The following is a 20,611-nucleotide window of genomic DNA, read 5'->3' on the forward strand; positions in this document are numbered from 1 at the left end:
TTGTTAATGGAGTCACGCTGACAATACCCTCTATCATATAGCTGGAAACGTAGCCATGTTCCTAGTGTGGTCTAGCAGGTAAACATGCAAGAAATTAAACAAGAAAATGGGGAAAATATTGCCCAAAGGGTAGGAAAGGAAGGTGATGTAGAAAGCACTAAACCCAAGGGCTTATGCAGCTGTAACCATTCAAAAGGCACTTGGCAAGTTAGAGAAACTAAACAAGGTTTGGCTGAATTAGCAGCAAGATAGGAGACCTCGAGGGAGAACCCAGGTGCTGCAGATGCTTTGTTTCAGCAGGTGCTGCTCATTCTCCACATAGGTATTTAATCAGTGCCCCAGGAGGAGCTGGAAAGGAAGAGAAGTGCAGGATTGCTTGTGCCATGTGTTGTGGTGAGTGTAGCTGCGGTGCTTCTGCTGCTCGTTGGTTTGAAGCTAAAGTGCATTTACGTTTCTTCAACTTATTCATCCTTCAGGTAGGGAGAAGTTCATTTTGCTGTAGCTTTGGAGATGTTGGTGTCTGAAGGTCTTTGATGAACCGAACCAAGCCAAGCCTTCTTCTTGAGCAGCCTGTGAATTGAAAAGTATGTTTGGGATCAAAGCAGCCCCTTAGTTGTTGTGCCTGTGCTACGTTATCAAATGAGCATGTTGACAGTCTCTTCTGATAGGTACAGGATGGGTCCCTGTTGCTTATTTAGGAACTGCTGTTGTAAAAGTGACTGGCAGTGCTCATATACAGTGTGAGTCTTCCCCTTGATTTTGGTGTTGTTTACCACCTTTTTGTCTTCCTTTGTTATCCATACAGTTTATAGGAAACATCTTTTAAGACAGCAGGAGTGCTCTGGGACTACTCCTGATTTATTTCAATTGTGCTTTACACCACTTTTTACAGTGCTACAAAGACTAGAGGACCTTTTACATGTCTATAATGGTATTAGAATGCATAAGAATACAATCAAGTTCTTCCACTTAGAAGGTCCATATCATGATCTAATCTTCTAGCTGCTAGGCAGGCAAACAAGATTGTGCCCTATGCTCTTACATATGTTTTAGGATCACATCATGTCCTGCTGACCAGGAGCTCAGTTGATGGTGGCATCTGTTGTCCTGCTTTTCCCTTGATATCCCTTTTTAAACCCTTTAAGAGCTGTGGACTCTCACAGTACATGCTTCTATCAGTCAGGGGATGAGGAAAGTAATCCCTCTCTTCCACCCCCTGGTAGCAATTCAGGAGCTTCTCTGGGTATCCTCTGTAATATCTGGCCGTGCAGAAGTGCTATTGTTTTTCTGTTTCTGTGTGTAACTCGCCTTTCTCAACTTCTATGCTGTCACTTTGTAAAATCTGCTCGTGACAAATGACATTAATAAGTTTTCTGCCACCCAGACTGATTTGTCTGCTTGTCTGGGAGCTCAGACAGGATCAGCACCTCTGTTTCAAGAGCCTATGTGGCACTGAGGTTGAGCTAGAGACCCCAATTCCTTTCCACCCTTCCTCCTGTTTGTTTCCAGCCAGCAGCAATACCAGTCCCAGGGAGACTTCAAGCCCTGTTTTCTTGTTTTCTATCTAGTGCTGAGGAGAGGAGAACACTAACACTCACATGTATGTGATTGTTCAAGTCCTCTCTTTTCATCTCACGTGCTTTAAGTAAACGTAATCTTGTGTAATATTTGGTCCTTTTTCAAATGCATTAATTCCTACAGAGATCAGTAGTTACAAAATAAACTAAAACCTAATTCTGAAATCCCCTCTATTGTGAAGGTGTTTGCAGAGGAGAACAGCAGCAAGAAGATCTCATCTGAATCGATTGCAGTAGGCAACAGGAATACAAATGCTGCAGGAAGTGGAGAGTTCTAGTGTTCTGGCAGCTCAATATAGAGGGAATCGGAGCTATTAGACATCTATTTGAGGTGGAATGTTCTGTGTAATCACAGGGAACCAGTTGCCTCTTTAAAATTCATCCTCCTTTTTTCTGCACTCTATTTTTTGGTGCTGTGAACCCTTCCTCTGCATTACAGTGTTCTTGCATAGCCAAGTTTAAAAGGCTATTTCAGAGGTCCCCTTTGGGCTATCCAGTTTTATGTAGACAGGACACCAAGGAACACTGAACTGCCCATTACTTTAGAGCAGAAATGGTGCTGCAGTGAGATTGATAGTGGCCATGTGCCTCCATATACAATGCTAGCTGTATAAATTACAGCCTCTTAAGGACAAGGCATAGCTAAACTTCACCTAAAGGCTGGCTATGCCTCTATTTGAGTTCTCCCTAATGCAGGAGTATGTAAATATGTATACCAGGCTATGAAACCTGTATCTGAGAGTGGGGAAGGGAGTGTAGCTGGTGTATAAGCAATTGCAAATGGCAATGAAATCTCTAGAAGCCACTGTATTTGAACCACACTGGTTCTCAACCAGCTTGGCATTTGTAACATGGCAGGATGTTTTATTAGGATCCATTCCCCCAAGGTGAATTAAAAGAAGGATTAAAGAGCCTCTATAAATCAGATTTTTATAGCTGCCTAAACCACCTGCAAACCATTGGTACTTGTTTGCAAAGCCTACCATCATTCTGCTGTCAGATTGATTTGGGTTTCATTAGCAGAGCTGGCATTGCCTGCGCTGGCAGGATCTCCCTGCTGCATACATTACTAGGAGTGTAATTGTAAGCAATGTCTTAATTTTGTCAACAGCATTCCAGAGTGCCAATGAAACCCTTTATGCACCATTTTTAATTGTCTTGGCTGGATGTTTTCTCAGTGAATTTTACCTCAATGGGAAATAACAGGAAGAATGATGTGAGCCTGTAGTAGTTAATACAGGCAGGAAGATGCTGTATGTGAAACCCACGAAGAACATTTACCAAGGGACTCTCCAGTATTTGTAAACAGCTTCTAATTCAAAAGGCAAAATAACTTCAGTACTGAGGATAAGTGAAGGAGCATGTTTTGTAGGATAGAGGCACCAGGAAGTATTGCCAATCCAAATCCTGGAGGAAGAGCTTGGCTCCCCAGGGCTGTGCAGCCATTGCACCATCAGGAGGTTGTTTGCTCAGATCAGTATTTTTCAACCTGGCACAAAGCCTATAAAATCTGTATGAGCCTCCAGCACATTCTACGTGACCAAAATAAGTATCCAGGGGTGTTACGCTTCCCCTCTCCTGAAGTTTTTACTGATGTTAGCTGCATTAAACGTATGCACGAGGATGATGGGCTGCATGGTGTGTGTCTTCAATTTGGTGAAACGTCTCAAAAATCATTCTGTATGAATGAGGTGTCTATAAATACGTAATTAATGAACACGAGAGAAGCTAACAGCCAGCAGTCATGTCTGTGTGCTATAAACCCAGGGTAGGGTATGCTCGGTAAGTTACTCTGTACCACAATTGATTTTTACAGTTGAAGATTTCAAGTAGAAGGCATCTTTTTCTATTTGCTTGTGAGTAAGTGTAAGTAGTGCAATAAGATGCAAATTATGATGGGAAGGAATGCATTTGCCCTGTAAATGTGGAGAGTTAATGTTGTGGTGTGTCTCTGCACGAGGTAAGCTCGTTGATAGGTTTATCCTTTCCTTCACTCAAAAGTGTTCATTATTAGCAATTTCTAAATATTAAATGGCATAGTAGTGGATTTGCTAAATGTGAAAGTAAGAGTCCTTCTGTTTCAATTTAAGACCCATAGCCGATTTTGCTAATGCCTCTTTTACAAATAAGCATTTATTTCACTGCAAAACCAAAGGTAGAGGCAGGGGATTCTTAAAAAGCTCTGCAAGGCTGCTGCTCTGCTCCGCCCCAGCCCCTCTCCCTCCTCTCCTCCTGTAAAGCTCTGGACTGAGATGACCATTGCAGGAAGAGCTTTTCACATCAATCAAGACTGGATTCTGCTTGCCAATACGCAGAGAGCCAATTTAGCTGTCTGCTCGAGTATGTGATCTAAGTCACACTGAGGTTAAAGCCTTATCTAAATCCTGTAAAAGCCAATGCCAAGACCCCATAAACTTAATTGGGTTTAGTGTAGATCTGCTTTACGGATTTCTTTTTGTATCTTAGCACTTTTGGGTGTTGATCAGTGAAGTACCTCTTGATGAGCTGTAGTTAAAATTGTCTGGGACAATACCACGTATACTTACCTTCATTCTTTTATAGAGTTGCATGCGTAATGTGTAATCTGGGAGCACAACTAATATGTCCATATTCAGAAAAACTACCCACAAGAAGTGAGCCTGATTTTTTTTTTTTGCCATTAAAACCGATCTCCATTTGGCAACGTGGTAGTTGTGTTTTCTGTTGGGCACCTTGGATAGGGATCAGTCCAGCTCCTGTTTACAGGTTTTGGAATTCGTTTTAATGAATTAAAGGCTAAACCAATTAAAATTAATGCATCTTTGGTATATTTAGATGAGCTGCCTTAGATGTCACACTGCTGAAATCCTATGTACAGAGAGGGCATGGTGTTAACTTTGTGCATGCGGGAGAAATTTGTTATCATTCAGCATCACAAGAAGGTTCTCTTTCATAATGTTCCTGTATTTCCATTGACTTCAGAAAACTTAGTCTCCCTCACAAAACAGTGCCTGTGATAAAGGCTTTATTTGCATTTTATTTGCATCTGTATTCGTTTAGGTAGGTTTATGGAGATAAAGGTAGAAGCAGTTGTGCCTTGAGTAGATACTGTAATCTGGAACCCCAAATGATGTCTCAAGCACTTGGTTTTGACAGTGGGCCAAGCTGTAGATGCCCTCTTGTTGGCAATTACTTGATTGAGTGAATAATCTTACCAAGTCTGATACAAGTAATCTTACAACTGAGTGCTTGCCAATGTGATGGGAGTTTTGGCATTTAAAGTGCTTTTCAGTCCTCATGATTGATCTATAGACTGGAGAAGGAATGAACTGCAGTGTTATTAGCATCCTTGATAGGTTAGAACTATCAAATATAGGACTTGTCATTGGTTTACTTGTGATTCAGGGCTGGGGTCCCAGTTCAGTAGGGTTTTCTGGTGGGTTAGCATAGCAAGATGAATGTTCCATGAGAAGCAAGTATTGGGGATACATCTCCTGCATGAAGTGATGAATTCAGTAGGACGTTTTGTGTTTGCTTTGCAGAGACTAGCCTTCTATGAACATGTTTTATTCATTAGCTCTTGTGAAGAAATAAATGACAGTGATTATTAAGCATTTGTAGCATTTAATTTATTCCTCTTAAAGTCTTCTGTGGCTTAATAGCTAAGGAAAAAGTTTGCAAGGTGATAGTGCAAGACTCCATCTGTTCAGACAGATTAAAGGAACCAGAGAACAACTTTGAAAGGATGAACACTAATGGTGGTGTTATTGCTCTTGCTGAGTTTAATTACAGAGAATAGGGACCGATAAATATGTCTACAGGACATATTGATTGCTTGGTGAATGTACACATCTATTTAAAGGCAAAGTCAAAGATGTTCCAAAGGGATATGACCCATCAAGACAAGCACAAAGCTGAAAGGTGAATATTTGGTGAAGTGGACGATTAGATTTGCTTTCCATGCCGCTCTAATATACTGTAAAAGGTCACTCAGTGCATCACAGGAGTAACTGTACATGTGCTTCACCACAGAAGGGCTGGGGTTGGAAGGGACCTCTGGAGGTAGTCCTGTCCTTTCTCCCCTGCTCAAAGCAAGGTCAACTAGAACAGGTTGTTCAGGACCATGTATGTCCGTTTGGGTTTTGACCATCTCAATGATGGAGATAGCACAACTACTGAGGGCAACCTATTCCAGTGTTTGAGCACTCTCATGGGAAGGTATGCTTAAATAGAACGTTCTTATGTTTAAATTGAGTTTACTTTACTTCAGCTTGGGCTTCTTGTTCCTTATTCTGTCTCTGGACAGCAGATAGGAATCTGGCTCTTTACTCCCCTATCAGGTACTTAGACACATTGAGTCCCCCCTGAGCCTTCTCTCCTCAAGGCTGGAGAGCCTGACATACTTCACCCTCTTTGTATCTGACAGATGCTCTGATCCCATAATCATCTTTGTGGTTTTTCTTTGCCCTTTCTTGTGTGCCTATAAATGCAAGTTCGGAATTTGAATGATTTAGGTTGCACTGAGGCAAGTAATTTCATTTCCAGTTTAGGATTTTCTTGTCTGTTTAAAGAAAAACAGGTCAGGAAACCTGGACCAAACTGTCTTCAGTCACTTAAAAGCTTTCAAAATTTCTGCCAAACTTGCAGTAAACTCAACCCATCATTGTTGTAAAGAGTGAATTTAGCAAAAATAACAGATTTCCCCAGCGAGACCAGTAATTAGAGCTTGTGATGGTGTTTATAATCACTGTGAATAGGGCAGTAAATGTAATTTAGTAGCAGTCATTTTCGTCCTTTTCATTAAAAGAAAATTAAGGTTGCAAATGTGTGTTTTCTTTTTGTTAAAGGTTAGCTGGGTGTTTGTCTCCTATAGGAACCAAATGCCCTGAAGACCCTGGATTGCTTATCCACTTATGGCTGATTTCCTAACTAAGAGTTTTTAGACATTAATTTTTAATGATTTTTAGATCACTTGCAAATGCCAGCAATCTTGCTCGTGAATCATTGTCCTTTCTCTCAGCTCTCCTGGATTAATATAAATTCACTTTAATTACACTTCGAGTTGGAGCAACTGCATTTAATCCTACCTGGTTTTCGAGGCAGGTATTTAGCTCGGTACAGCTCATTAAAAAGCAGTGGTATAGGTTAGTGGTGTGATTAGATGTAGAAGGAGATACTGAGGGAAGCGGAATTCATGTGCTGCTGGAGATAATGCAGCTTGCCTTAAGAAGCAGTATTCTTCAGTTATGCTGTATGGTTTTCTTTTGCTGTTTCTGTTAGTATCATGTGTCAGCTCTGTGTCCGTAGACAGGGGTATGACAGTCAACACCTTATATTTTAAATACGTTGATATTTTCATTTGGATGTTAATGGTTTTCTGTGGAAAGAGCCAAGATTCATGAGAGTTTGCAGTTAGAGGGTTGAGTCAGTGGTGTTTGATGTTAGTGATTCCATGTCTTTTTGACTCGCCATGATGCGTGGAGGCATTCCAAACCCGTCCCTTGTGTGAAGGGAGCTCCTCTGCCACCTTGGATATCCCACTGGGATATAAACACCATCATTTCATATCCCTGCTGTGCTAGAACAAACGCAGGGAAAAAATCAGTTGCAACCAAGCTGTGTTGAATATGATAAAACTACTTTTGATTTATATTGATGGGAAGGGGAAGCCAAATTGAGCCCAAAGGTGAAATCAGAGGTGTGAAATCTCATGTAGCCCACTGCCTCTTTAAGAAAATGTCTATTTTTCTTGCTAAGTATCAATGCAGGGAAAGAGACCTGTGTGTGTTTCATTTTTCTTTGCTGACTTTTTGATGTGATTAAATTCATGGTGCTGCAATGAAATATTGCCAAGGAGGCCTCGCAGCAGAAGAAATAGTGCGGTGTTCTTCCAAAGCCAGCGAGCGCCCAGCAGCTTTCTCTTTAGCATAATTAGTAAAAGCACTGTTCCACTCTGACCTGTAAATCACTTTTTCTCTGCATGGGGCACTTCTGTTAAATGCTGACTATCTTCTTTCTATCCACTGGCACAATTAAACAGGCAAAATGTTAACACCTTATCACTCAGTGAGACATTTGGAGTCTGTAATCGACAGAGAACTTCTGCTTGCATAGAGTGATTTGATTTCTGCAGCCATTCATTTCTGGGCGGCTGATAAACCATCATTTTAGGTGGCTGATGTGATATTTATAGTGGTTGTGGGCTTTTTTTATTATTTGAAAGAAAAAATCTTGTTGTGAGTCACATTTCTTTGCATGTCTCAGCTCCTGGAGGGAAGCATTGCTTCTGGCATTTGACTAGGCACTAAACCACTTGCTTCTCCATCCTTTCACAGTGGAAAAACATTTCTGTGAAAGATCAGTCCTACTGGCTTGAGAAGACAGGTACTGTCATGGCTCAAGCACTGTCTAAGCCTCTGGCTTCATTTTATTCCCACTCTTCAAATTTTCCTGACACTTGGAACCACCAGAGGGAATTGATCTGAAGGGGAAATAACTGACTCGCACTGATTTTGTACTTTAACCAGTTTCAAGAAGAAACCCACCTGCCAAACACCCTTACTAATTTATCTTTAACTGCCTGATGGTCTGGCCCCACTCTTATTCTCCTATTTTTACTTTCTTTAAAGGTGATTTTCTTGGGTTTGGATATAAGTTCTTTCCACTTGGTCCTGTGCTGGATGGTTGGGTTGTTGGATGTATGCAGGAGAAATGGTCCCTGAGTAGAACCATGGCTCCTGGTGCATCCCAGCCCTAACCTTAGCTCCAAGTGTTTCTTTTCTAAGTATTCGTTGACATTTGAAATACCAAGGTGATCGATTGTAGATGTAACTGCAGACTCCTCTTCCATGAAGCCAGGGAGTTATCCTACCATGGCAGGATTTGCTTTCTTAGAAGAAACCCAGAGCTCTTCTGAAACAAGAGAGCAGCTGCCTTTACATTGCTGGTGTGTAGTAGATAGGATTGGTTATGCCCAGTTCTGTATTGAAAGGCCAAGTAGTTATTTTCAGGGTCACAAAGTGAGAAAATGAGCTGGAAATAGGAGCCGAGAGTCTTGATTCCCTGTCTCATGCTCATAAATACTCTGCCTTCCCCTGCCACCTCTGCAGGCAGCCTTTGCAAAGGTGTTCAGCCGAACAGAGCACAAATGCACAGGAAGACTAAGCAAGGCCCACAGCTTTTGAAAGCAAGAACAAACTTTGTTTCTTGCTGCTGAGCTGGTCACTCGTCCCCCAGACCCTAGAGTCCTTTTAGCCAAAACTGGGCAACATCTCCCGATGTTCCTGGGAAGCTGGGTGTTTGGAAAGTGGTTTATGAGATGTGGAAGGATGTGTTTTGCGCACTCTCCTTTCTGACATTGGAAGAAGTCACTAAGCCACTTACTTTTTCAGTACATCACATAAAATGCAAAGTGTATTTGATGAGGAGCCACTTACACAGTTCTTTACAACATGTAGACAGAGTTACGAGGCTGGGCAACAGCTTTGTTGATGAAAGAATAAAGAAGTCGCTTTTTTTTTTTCTTCCACCCTTTGAAATGGGCAGAATAAAAATTTTAATTACTTGTTTGTCTATAAATAATTCAGAGAGGCTATAGGTTGTGCTTATACACATGCACACACGAGTGAGATACATATCTAGTGCTGGAAAATTGCTTGTGCCTCTCATAGGTAATAAATTCTCCAGGTATTTATGGGAGGTAGTAGAGGCTCCCGTGCATGCTGACAGCGAAATAGTTTGTCGAGGTGATGAGCAAAGGGCAGCAGAAGGCAGCAGGAAAGAGTCTTCTCTTGGCTGTGAAGGCAACCAAGTGTCAGGTTTTCTCTAGGTTATTTTTCCTACAGAGAAGTGACTTACCTTGTGGGCAGGAAAAATGTCCTCACCTCAACAGGCTGAACAGTGTCAGATTGCGCCGTTATCCATAGTCTTGCAGCCATTCATCATCATCACACGTTCTTAATCCCTTAGCCTGGAGGCCCTTCTTTCCTGAGGGTTTGTAGAGCTGTAAGAATGTCCTGTATTCTGCATTTCTGTTCTTATACCTGCCAGCACAGCCGGGTCATTACCAAGATGACAGAAAGGTCTTGACTTGTGCATCTGTGGTGTGCAGCTCATGCTGAGCTTTGCATTAAGTACCTCCATGCGGCCATTTCCTTACACATGCACATCTCTGCCCAGTCCTTCCCCTCTCCCCAAGAGAATATTCCAGAATATCTGGAATAATTCCTTGCAAGATGTAGTGTGAAGGAATTTGTAGGAGAATTCCTGTTTGAATGCAGGAAGATTGATAATAGTAGATACGAGAGAGGAGGAGTTGTGAATAAGAACAGGTAATTGTATATAGGAATCTGTGACTAGGAGCTAGCTACCTATCAATAAAGAATGTGTGTTGCTTTATTTTGGGGGGAAGAAAGGAGATTGAGTCATATATCAATTAACCTTAAGTCAGATAAGTGGCTGAGGATTAATTTACTAGATAATACTGGAATCTGCAAGGATGGGGAGCATTTGTTGGAAACTATTTAAAGTATAATTAATGTTCCTTTTAAATACACAGAGAGATACCAATTAGTTGAAAAAATCTTTTTATTAGAAAATGGAACATTTTCAAAGGAAAATAAACGTTTAAGCGCCCGTTCCCAGCCGCTGGAAGTGATGTGTTTTCATGCAAGACAAAGGAGCTTTCCACGGTTACACAGGAGAGGATCATGTCCTCATATTAAAAGGACGGAATGTAAATGCTGAGCTGCTGAGTGTTTTTGCAGGCTGCCCATTAGGAAGCTGATAATATTAATTGGAGCTCTTTTGCCTGGCATGGGGCCTCTGCACTTGCATTTGGAGCAGGATTTGCTTTGTGCCCATTGCTGTGATGCACTGAATCATTCCCGGGGTTCTGAGCTGCTTCAGCTTCTGCTGGCTTTTCTTCCAGGGGTGAGGTACCAGGAGGAAGCAGCAGCAGTTCTCTCTGTTTACCCTTTGGGGCAAAGTGCATCTTCAGCAAATGTAAATATTTCGATTGCTAATTTATACCCTTGGCATTCAGGGTGACTTTTTCAAGTGACTGACGTGCTGTGATTAGTTGCTCGTAGCCTTGTAATTAGCTGAAATGGCATTTACATTGCTTTGCCTTGCTGCATGTTTTGCTGTGTGGGTAAGCACTGGGAAGGAAAGCATTCATATGGGTACCACTGCAGATGCTGTTCAGCTCAGGGACAGAGCTCCTCTTTCCATTTAGCAATGCGTTAAGAATAAAAGCAGTTCTGTGCCACCTTTACTTATAACACCATAAAAACTGAGCCTGTGCCTAATTTCTGTACCCTTTGAGAGTCTGGAAGGACCTGACCTAGGAGGATTACACCCATTGAGAGTCTTTCCTGCGTGCATACACCGATTGCTTTTCGTTCTTTTTTGCCTTTGATGGGTTTTTTCATTTGAAGATCTCAAAACCTTTCAAATTTTTCTGCCAAGTTATTCACCTCCAAAGCATTTAGAGGTGGTTTGTTTCTGTTTTTGCTGTGGTTAATAAGCTGCAGAAAGCCCATGCTTTATGCTGTGGATCTGAAGTAGTGTTAATATGTATCTTTCCACTGAGGCTTTGATTTTGTGTCTTATTGTCTGGCATATGTTTATTACCCAGGTTCTGCAGTGTCCCTCTGATGTATTTCAAGCACTTTGTTGAAAAGAGATGATCTTTATGGGTAAGAGTCAGATCTTTAAAAGGAATTAAGCACCTAAGCTCCTCTCAGACATCACCTGCATGGTATAGGAGGCAATGTGTTGGGATGTGTTGTCCACCCCGTTGTGCCTGAGATCTTTTTAGTTGATCAATGTTATGCTTCAGCTTCTATTGCATTGGCTCTGGGTTTAATGTATTCCTGGTGCTGGTACAGGAATAAAGGTTGAGCCAGCTGCTGCTCTCAGGTCTGTAGGAGAATCCCCCAAAACTCATTGCCATCCATTTATCGCTGTGGGCAAGTGCTTCTGTTTAGCTGGAGAAACCAAATTATGAGAGATGTTCTTTTATCATCACTTTTACATCAGAAAGAGTGCAATAGTATTTTCGCCCACCAGTAGGATGCAAAAGTGCCTCTTCCTTCTGATTCCTGTATAAGTGGATTTCACATTACTCAATACAATGCATTTCAGTGATTGGAAATGTCAAAGTGATTAGGGAAGGCTGGTGTTTTGCAAGTGCTGGAGTGTGTCTGTGGCTACACATCCTGGCAAGAAGCTTCAAATTATCTAAAGCTGCTAAAACACAGGCTTTCTAACCCACAAACGTGACATTAATTTCTCTTGCAGTGCAGATTATGGAGGAAAACGCCCCTGCTTGGCCTCCTCTGGTTATGTTGCGCATTCATAGCAGTTTCTGAGAGACCCAAATCCACATGATTTATTTTGGGTATGAAAAATCTGTCTTACAATAGCTGCAGTTCAGTATTTGCTTGCATTTAGCCAATACACTGAGATCATAATATTGATGATGGCTTCATTTCCCCATGAAAGGTGATGTTTCCTGATATAGTCTGCAGCTCTCGCCTTCCAAACAACTGTTACTCGGGGCTTTGCAAGACTTCTTCCATCAGGAACAGGTTGAGTATAACCTGGCTTATTTAGGAAGTGTGTGCGCAGGCCAAATTCAGGTTGACTTGAGGCCAAGTTAAACACCTGAGCACCTGAATGCAATGTGCCTGGCTCTTTGTGGTGCTTTAGGACGTGTGTGGTAGACATCAGGCTCCTGTCACAGTGAACAAAAAGAAGCGTGACCCTGGCACCACCAGAAGATGATTCAAGCTTCTGCAGAAGTGCTTTTAAAACAAAAGAAAACAAAATCTTTATTCAGCCTCAGGCGAGTATGAAGTAAGCCAAGCAGCTTTACGCAAAATGAAGATATTCAGTGTGCGTCCACCCAGATGATAGTTTTATAACCATGTTTCTTGATGTGCAGTTAAAAATAATTCTGAATTAGCAAGGCTCCTGGTGCTGCTGACAAATCTGGTCTTCTCCTTTGCAAATAAGGTTTTAGTAAGAAGAAGGTTTTTCTCCTCTTATGATTTATGGTAACTCGGCCTTTATCAGAGCGCTTGTTTCAGGTTGAAGTCTGTAACAGCACAGTTGACGGAGGAGTTTGGGCATGAAGAAGTTATCAATATTAAAAATAGCCTTTCTTGTCAGCAGAGCCTTCATTAAAGCAAAATTCCATTATTTGCTAAAAATGGTCCAACCCTGCTCTGCTCCATGTGTGTGTTCTCTTGCCAGGCTGCCCTTGGTGAGGATTCTCCTTACTGTTCTTACACGTTAGCTCCTGTGATGACCAAAATGAGAATGGATGTGTTGTAATGAAAAACAGATACCTGATTTGAGGTCCAGGGAGGTGAATGGGGTGTAGGATGTGGAAGACATTGTCCACATTCAATTAAAGGCATTTACTGCTGTAAATCACGTCCAGCTCTGCCTTAGAGTTATCTTGCCCCAGCAATGACTGAAGCCCACCTGAGGGGCAGAGTCTGGGAAATAAGGGAGCTCGGAATGGATCATTGCTGCTTAAATAAGCATAAAATATCCATGTATTCTCCCACAGTTCTGCTGTGGGGAAAATAAAAGCTGTCTGTTTCTCCCTATTTACTGTAGTGGGTTAGTGGTAATCACCATTTATGAAGTCACTCATAAGAAAGTAATAGCCTGAGTACTGCTTCGGGATTAAAGCACATCCTTAAATGATACTATAAGGAATCATTTGTGTAATGCAATGCTGATCTGTAGCCCTGAGATGGGTTTACATCCCATGATTGACCAAACATTGCTGGCTTTATTGCCCATGATGATATGTAGTGTTCTTGTATTTTTCCTTCTGTGGAAAACAGCTTTTGTGGCTGGTGATGTTTGGCACTGGGGGAATGATCAGGGCAGTGAGTGGAGCTTTCCTCATCCAGGTGATGGACAGTGGTGTTCATACCAGCTCCAGATCGATAGTGGGTTTTGCTTGTGCCAAGTGACTGCAGTTGCCAAAGGGGAAGGGAGCTGTGAAGAGATGAAGGTTAAGAGCTGGGTAGGTGAATAACTGGAAAACAGCCAGTTGCCATTTGTCTTTGTAATGAACACCCAGGACCAAATTCAGTGGCAGCATTACGCCAAGTGCTTGCATTAGAAATCATAGTGACAGTTTATTTGCATCCAGGGAATGCAGGGAACCAAGTCATACAGCCTGGGGCCCTCTTGAATAAATGCAGTACAAGACGAATTAAAAAATAATAAAATGGTTCCTAAGCCAGTTTCTATGATGGTAATGGTGAAAATGTCAGCAGATGGGGTTGATTTTGTAGAAGAACCTTCTCAAAACACATACATGGAGCTGTAGTGCTGGATCTTAACGCTGGATGTGTTGAAACTTCTGTAGAAGGAAGTTTTAGACCAGATCTTGAAGTATTTCACAAACATGTTTCTGTGTTAGCAGCAATAGGCTGACACAAACACTCCTTCTCCTTAAACACTCTTCTGTGCTGTTTTCTCAAGAGTTGTGATCATGTTTCAGTGTTGGGTATGAAGTGATATCTTTGAAACGTAGCAGTTGAAGAGCTGTGACTTTTGCATTGTCAAGCAGTGCCCTGAACACTTGACATCTCATCCTCATGTCTCATTATGGAAACCATGGCCTCTAGGAGCATGCAAATAAGCCCTCTCATTACTAAGACAAGGATTCCAGGCAGGTCATACTTACATTTGACCCAGGGGTTTGGTTTTCTTTCTTCTAAGAACCTTAATTCACCCTTGTAGATCAGAAACAGCTTCCCTGGTGGTCTTATGGGTTCTTGGTAAAAGCCTTTAATTTGGAGCAAGGATGGCAATTACATCTATAAGAGAGCTACAGAGATGGTTTTGCTCCTTTGGATGACTGAGCTAATTCATTATTTGTATAGGAATCTTTATTACTGGATTGTCATCCATTCAGGACTGTAAATCTGATTAATTTGAATACATGAGATTTGCAAGAGGGTGTTCATGGTTTGCTTTAAATATAGCTAGCAAAAACTTCATTGCTTTTTAAGTAACTTTCTGGCAGGTCTGCAGTTAAAGCTGTAGGCAGCATATTCAGTCCAAGAAGAGAATCTGGTGATTAAAAATGAATTTCTTGTTACTTGGACAGTACCAACAGCATAGCTTACGTTATTTAGGAGAGGGCATCTGTCTCCCTGCCTTATTAGATGAGGAGGAGGCAGATAGAAACACAAGGAAGAGCCAATCTATCCCCCTACACTGCTTCCACTTTGCCAAAAGGCACTGTACTGCCTGTTCCAGTGGGCTGCTGCAGCTGGGAATACATCTGGTGCCGCGGTGCTTCTTGCCACAGGGGTTGTCCCTGAAGGTTTTCTCTGTACTGGCAATCTGTCAATACAAATATTGACAAGGGCTGTTACACTGCTGGGTACTTTAACCACATCAGCTTCCCCACAAGGAATATGGCCTGCGCAGAGGTGCTGAACAGCAGTTGCACGCTTTGTATGGATAACAGGCTGATGCAGTTGGAAAAGGAATGTCCCATCAGCCATATTATCTGCAGATAAATGGATGTGATGAAGTTTTGTTTTGTAGTTAGCAGCAGACTTACACTACCTAAATCAAATCCTTGATTTTCAATCAGTTAATGTAGGATCCTTATTCTGGAATATGCTAGAAGTTATCACATATCGCCAAAGGGCTCATGGAGGGGAATGTCCGCAGTGCCAGGGTTCAGGAGGTGGTGCCAAGACTCAGTGGTAGGACTGAGGGTGAGATTGATTTGCAGGTAAACATATGGGAAGGACACACAGTACAGAGGATATTTCTGAGACTGAAGACTTGGATGGAGATGAGAGAATCTGTGTTTGGTTCCATATGTCAGCATGAGCTGCCTGTAAGTTTTTATAGTCTTTGAATGAATTCCTCTGTTCTTGGTACCTGGTGTCAGCATGGCTGTGTCCTAGGGCAGTGAAAATAGATGTTAATGAGTAAAGTGGGCACCACAAATACTTTTCTGCTCAAGGCATCCTAATATATGCTAATAGCAACCAAGGAAGCCAATACTTGGAGTGCTATAACTGCTTAAGCAGCTCTCCAGCAGAGATGATTGCTGGGGAAAAGAGAGCATGGACAGTGGTATGGATGTGGCTGTGGCTGTGTCAGCTCCAAGGGCATGTGCAGCTCTTTGTCCTGAGCTTGTAAAGAACGCAGGCTGATGTTAATGAAAACAGTGTCTGAATTACCTTGAGTAGGAATGTAGCTCCTAGAATACATTCCAATGCATGGGAATGGCTCTGCCAGCATCTTATGTAAACCTTAAGTGAAATTCGGAATGGCTGCTTCAAAAGGAAAATAAGACTGCTCGCCAGGGTTTTACTTGGGTTTTAAATGGGGCCAGTGGAGGTGCAGCAAGATTGGCCTGGGAAAAGTAGTTCAGTTTCTGGCTTTACCATTGATGGAAATGTGATCTCTACACTGGAAAGTGTTTGGGTATTTTGATGGGATTCTGCGGATCTTAACTGGGAGAAAAGGTTGGGAGAGGGATAGGGAGGGTCTGTGGGGCTGAAATTCATTCAGATGATCTGTCAGTTATTGTGTCTATTGCCTCTGGGGGCTGGCAGCTTGGATGTGGATGCTGTGGGGTTTTACAGCCCTGCCTAACAGAGGTGGCCTTAGTGTGTCAGCAGAGCCTAACAGTGTTTGCTCACATCACATCTCTGCTGCAGCCAACTACCAAGAAGAGCAGTTAAGCTTTTATCAGCATTTTGATGAAAGAAATAGGGGCTTTTGGGGTGTTAAGAGAGGTTTCAAAGGGAACAACTGCAGGACAGTTCTACTTTCTTCTGCTCAGCTTTGATTAAAGCCTCTTCACAGTTATTTTTAAGAATCACAAGGCATTTGCTTGTTGCTAAATATAAGACGCATGACTCAAAGAGAATGCTGAGGTCCAGATTTTGAGCAATGAATCAGTGAGATGCTTTAAGCTCTATTAAATCCCACTTCATATTTTCAACGTTGCCAACAAATGTAAACAACAAAACTGAAGCTAACATGTTGTTTTGGTCTGTATTTTTAGGATGACATATGCTGCCGAGTCTCGAGAGCACCTCACAGACATGCGAGTGCTTTAATACTGCGCTCTGTAATGATTCATGTATACGTGACTTTCTCTTTTCCCTCCTAACTTGGGCTTCTGAAGGAGACTGATGGTGTTTCCATTGAGCACTGCACCTTGTTTGACCATTCCTGCACAGTTTTGAGTCTTTTTAAGGTATTTAGGCATCTAAAGAAGCTTATTGGTGTAAGATGTTTGGGTTTGTGGGATTTTTTTGTGCTTAAGGCGTTTTTGAAAATCCCAAAGGACATTTATCTATGCATTTAAGCATAAATAAGGTAGATTCCTTCACAAAGCTTGCTACAGAGATGCTGCCACTTGTGACAGTGAGAAAGATTCTAAAAAGAATAAAACCAAAACCACATCAGTCAAGTTTCTAGGGTACATGACCATGATAATGTCTCATAGATGGTTCATTCCTAAACTGAATTTTAAGCCATCTTTCTTCCAAGGACTTCATTCTTTTTGCTGAGGCTACAGTCTTGTAGCTTTTAGTCCATCTTCAGGTGATTTTCAAAAGGTTCCTCCACATGCTGTAAATATTTTGAGTCCAGATTAAATGAGGGAGCATCAGCATAAGCATCCAGCTTCCCATACAAATGTATTCTCCTTTTGGAACTGACACGGAGCTATTTCACCGTGCCTGAAATGCAGCTTAAGTATTAAAATGTTCTCATTTTTTGTCTGTGATTGGGTGGGCACAAAAATATTGATGCAGCTGACCACAAGTGCTAAACAGTCAGTTACATAGAGCCTAAGGATCTGGCTGAGTATGTGAGTGAATTCGGATGTGCATGTCTGACTTGGGTTTATCCTTTTGAAAACGAACCCATTTGTACAGGCTGGTGCATATGTAACTCCTAAGGAATGGAATTACACATTGACTTCTTTGTTAGGTGTCTGTCTGTTCAGTGCTGTTTAATTAAGGTGTAATTTCTTTCAGTATCATTCCATTACATAGTAAAAATCCCTTTACAAAGAGGCTGTAGAAGATTAGCGGGAGGCTTATTCAATGCAGAGAGAAGGATTTGAGATATCATTGAAGTAACAAGAATCATTGTTCTGTAGGCCTGACTTCCCATTCACTTCCTATTTACAGAGTGTGATTCTCACTTATGCTAAGGGGTTTTCCTATAGCCCTGACAGGCACGAGGTGCCTTTCTGCTCAAAAAGTGGATTCATTTGAGTTTTGAAGGGCTGCCTTTCTGCTTTTCCAATACTGGGACTAAGGCAATTCATACCAAATTTACATCACATCTGAAAACTTGCATCGACTCTGGGTTTGAAGCTGGAAAATCCTAATCAACTAGAGTGCATTATCAAGCCTGATAAATCTTACCAGACCTTTTAATCACTATAGCTTAGAGTTAGTGCCAGAGCACACAGCCAGCTGTAATATATACGACTTCTGGTAAAGTTGCAGAATTCCTGCAGTTTATTTAGGATAAGTATCTAAGATGTTCTATCCTTGCTTTATGGGTAGAATTAAAGCTGACTGTAAGCTTAAATTGCTGGGTGTTTTTTCCTCCCAATTTAGAGTTTGTCAGGTGTCACAACCTCGGGGTACTATTGTAACAGCAGCAGGTCTTTGGAATGGCTGTGCTAATTCTGATGTGTGTGAGTGCACAGAGACGCTTGTGCTCCATTATACACCATTTCTCACTTTTCCAAGTGCAACTTTTGGCCACTTCCAAGATCTTCTTAAGTGCTGGACTGAAAATCCCTGCATATCACTATGGGCAGGAGCTAAACATCAGTGATGTAACTTTCTAGCTCAGTTTGGTAAGCTTTAGGCTGAACTTAACAGAGTTCTTCCATATTTTCAGCCCTGATGTTTTTGGCATTCCATTAGTTCCCGCTGCTGCTTACATGTAAGAACAGATTTAGCACCTCCAGGTACCTTGGAACTGACTTGAGTCTGACTGGGTGAGTTGGTCTGTACTGATGGGGTTTGTGCTGTGGATGAGAGCACAAATTGGCACCCACTGTCCATGCCTGTGACAGCAGCCTGTCCACGAAGACATGTAGCAGAAGCAGAGGTACTCAGGCTGCTCGCCATCTCCCTCTGGGCATACACAGCTCCTGCTCCAGTAGTTTGTAGATGGCATTTTATTATCATCTTGCTAGCTCTGTATGGGAATGATTCTTGTGGAAGCAGAGGTTGATCTAGCCAAAGTGATTTCTGCTGTAGAGAGACACTGTGCTGTCTTGTTGTGTTGTGGAGGTGACTGGTGTAGCCCATACTCAGTGTCTCTGTCTTGGGTAGCTGCAGTAAGAGTTGTACCCTGCACTCGAAAGCAGGATGGGAAAAACCATTTTCAGTTCTTACCTGTGTATCTGTAAGATTTTAAACTTGAAAAGCTCTCCCCGTTTTCTCTAAAGAAAACAGATAACCTTGGCATGCTCTGCAATTGTCACTCCTCTTCCCCTTGGCACTGCTGGGATACGTGTTGCTCATACCCTGAAGGCAGACAGCAGTGCTAAATTCTATCTCCCTGTGAGTGTTGCTTTATTATCACGAGGACTCGGAACTGAGCAGACTCTGTGCAGGAAGATATTTCAAACTCCCCTTATACCTTCAGTTTGGGAAATTACATTTTGCCATGTAGTTTTTAATCTGTCAGTATAGACCATACCAAATGACAAGTGAGCATGATTTAATTTTATGATAGCACTGCATTAGATGACCACATTATGTTGTTGTAAAAGAGGGATTTGAAGTAGTGGTGAGCTTTGCTCTTCCTTCCACTTTTGAGAGTGTTGTTTCTTGAAGTCTGACAATAAAATCTTAAGAATGTTACAAACAGCTTTACTGTTGTCTCCTGGGCCATGTTTATCCATATTTGGCAAAATAGGTACCACATAGGCACTGAGTGGTTTGCATTATTTATTTTGCATCATTTTATCACGACTTAGCAAAAGGTTTTGTAATGGAGACCACGTCTGATCCCTTATTTCACAGATGGGAAAATCCAGGTCCAGGGAGCATAAGCAATAAGCAGATGGCCAGAATCCAAATCCCCTTTTGGTTATCTGTCCATGCTTGTCTGTATGAACTTGCATTGATCAGTGGAGTGTGACCAAGAGGTACCGGATATGGCACATCTACATGCAGAGGCCAAGTACAGCCCACAAGCACTAGCTAGACTCCCAGGGGCTCTGGACCCACGGCCGAGTCCCAGCCCCTCATGGACACAAGGTGCATGGCCCCTGGTCCTGGAAGTTATGGAGTTGTTGTGGGCACCTCTGCTCAGAGCACAGTTGTGCTGAATAGATGCTATCTAGCTCCAGGGAGCAGAAACAACAGTGGCTAAAGCTGTATCAGGCTGATGGTCCTCTTCTTGGTCAGCAGTAACTTTACCACAACGAAGTGGTGGCTACTCTTGGTTTTTACTTGTAAGGTTGCACAGCTTGGGCTTGACTTCACTGACTTGTGGCCAAATCTGGACCTGGGAAGAAATTGGAGCAACCTCAATATTTGTTTCAAACAGCTTCCGAACAGGAAGTGTGCAGGTAACAAATCACTTTTTGGAGGATCGATGTTGTTCTATTAAACTTAATTAAGAAAACCCAAACATCAATAATATGAGGGCTATAATCTTATGTTCTTTATTTTAATGAACAAGCAAATTGCTTTAATCTCCTCGAAGTCTCTGATGCTAAACAATTTAAACCATCTGAGAATCTGATCCTGAACTTTCAGAGGTAAACGAGTCCGTTTCATCTGCTGCATCATCATGGGAAGATACGTGTGTTCATGTGCAAGGGAAAAGAGGAGGGAAGCAGAGTTCCACAGTGTCCCAGCCAATGAAAAATCCTGGGATTGCAGAAGGGCACGTAAATGTTTGGCTTCTGTTTTGGGCACTCAGTGGGGGAATGTAAAGCAAGGACAAATAGCAGTTCTGTGTGATCATTCTGCTATCTATCCTACTGAACCATGGAA

At 42.0% G+C, this 20,611-nt stretch overlaps 1 protein-coding gene across 2 annotated transcripts in view; it reads left to right on the forward strand.

Moving 5' to 3' along the window:
• The first annotated feature begins 427 nt into the window (after positions 1 to 427).
• LRRTM4 (leucine rich repeat transmembrane neuronal 4) overlaps positions 428 to 20,611 on the forward strand; it is a 489,302-nt gene continuing 469,118 nt past the window's right edge. The window contains exon 1 of one of the 2 annotated variants that reach the window (XR_010608126.1): positions 428 to 476. The gene's annotated coding sequence lies outside the window, so the exon portion shown is untranslated. Of the gene's footprint in view, positions 477 to 683; positions 741 to 20,611 lie in introns of those variants that run through there. The other variant, XR_010608125.1, reaches the window with a different exon arrangement.

Source organism: Lathamus discolor, chromosome 22, assembly GCF_037157495.1.
Source record: "Lathamus discolor isolate bLatDis1 chromosome 22, bLatDis1.hap1, whole genome shotgun sequence".
Taxonomy (NCBI): Eukaryota; Metazoa; Chordata; class Aves; order Psittaciformes; family Psittacidae; genus Lathamus; species Lathamus discolor.